The sequence below is a fragment of the Bos mutus genome, chromosome 14, assembly GCF_027580195.1.
Source record: "Bos mutus isolate GX-2022 chromosome 14, NWIPB_WYAK_1.1, whole genome shotgun sequence".
Lineage (NCBI taxonomy): Eukaryota > Metazoa > Chordata > Mammalia > Artiodactyla > Bovidae > Bos > Bos mutus.
The window spans coordinates 46,840,446-46,842,160 of record NC_091630.1 but is presented as its reverse complement, the minus strand read 5'-3'; the positions used below and the strand labels follow the sequence as shown (position 1 = coordinate 46,842,160).

The 1,715-nt window shown below is 39.7% G+C and overlaps 1 non-coding gene across 1 annotated transcript; it reads left to right on the top strand.

The window, feature by feature from the left end:
• The first annotated feature begins 317 nt into the window (after positions 1-317).
• On the top strand, positions 318-389 carry TRNAC-ACA (transfer RNA cysteine (anticodon ACA)). The gene has a single exon. It is a non-coding gene; the product is annotated as a tRNA-Cys (tRNA).
• The last annotated feature ends 1,326 nt before the right edge of the window (positions 390-1,715 follow it).

Here is a 1,715-nt window from a genome sequence, read left to right as displayed (position 1 = left end):
TGCCTCTTTCCTTTAGAGTCTTATTATCTGTTCTATAAGAGGGTAGTTAATATCTAATTAGTTAATTCTGTGAAATTAACTACACATATGTGAAATTAACAATCATATGAAATTGCCTTTTTTTTTTTTGACCTACCAAATAGCACTTTTAAATGATTTAACCTGATAGGTGAAATTTTATTACCTCTCACACATGACAGCTGGGGACACAAAATTATATTCCAGAGGAATGAATTCATAACAAAGTAATTTAGCTTTAGCAGTCTAGCAGGGGAAATATTTTGGGCATTAAAATGCTTTGACACCTCTCAATGACTTCCCTGGTGGCTCAGACGGTAAAGCGTCTGTCTACAATGCAGGAGACCCAGGTTCGATCCCTGGGTTGGGAAGATCCCTTGAAGAAGGAAATGGCAATCCATTCCAGTACTATTGTCTGGAAAATCCCATGGACAGAGGAGCCTGGTAGGCTACAGTCCATGGGGTCGCAAAGAGTCAGACACGACTTAGCGACTTCACGTTTTAGCTAGTCTGCAATGCAGAAGGTCAGGCCCTTGCCTGGAAACATACCACCAGGACACTTAATATCTGATGACTTTTTTCCTCCTCTGATGTGTTTCACATTAACAATATAGGCTAGAAATTGCCTGTTTGACACCAAGACAAATGGAAAGAGCCACAAATAGATGAAAGCTTACTTTTGCTACCAAATCTCTCTCACAATCCTAAAGTTCAAATGAGTAGACTGAACAAGATTGTAGGAAATGTGGAGAACATTGGAGAACAAGGCCCTTTCAAGAAATTCTAAATCCATCAAATAACTGTTTACAAACACTTGCAGGGTCATTTAAAATGACTTCTCTCTTTGGGGCCTTGAATAACCAACTTGTATGAGTTTTCCCACCTGTACACTGAGAAGGTTGGACTAGACAAATATGGGGCTTTCAGAGTTTATATTCTACAAAAGTCACTTTGTAAAGATTTCTAGGCAATGTTTCTTTATACCCTTGAAAGTAAAATTAGAAGTCATTAAAATCACATAATGCCCATATCCCATGCATTAAGTCTCAATTCTTACCTTCCTTGGTCTGAATTACTGAGGGTTCATTCATTCTGTTTTAATGGAGCGAATTCCTTTTGTGTTTGTAACAAAGCAGATTCCTATTTATATTGGCTTGTTACAGTTTGGAGTTTTTGAAAAGAATTTGGTCATATTTTAGAAAGCCAGATGGCCAAAAAATTGAGAATAGCTTTAGAACTCTTATTGAGGCTCTTCTAGCTCTTTTTAACTTGGAGGGCATCATGTTTAGTCTGCTCTAGTGGCACTTCTGTGAGCTTCCCAGTGGCTCAGTGGTAAAGAATACGCCTACCAATGCAAGAGACAGATGCGGGTTTGACGCCTGGGTCAGGAAGATCCCCTGGAGGAAGAAATGGCAACCTATTCCAGTATTCTTGCCTGGAAAATCCCATGGACAGAGGGCCTGGTGGTCTACAGTCCATGGGGTGGCAAAAGAGTCAGACACCAACCAGAGACTGAATAACAAGAGTGGCACTTTTATTTTGCTTTAATTATCTCTATATCTATACCTCTTATCAGACTATCAGCCAACTGAGGAGAGAAACAGCATATTACTCACTTCGTACCCACTGGAGAACCTGGCATAATACCTTGCGCAGAGTAGGTGCTCCCCTAATAGTCATTGAATTTCCTTAAACTA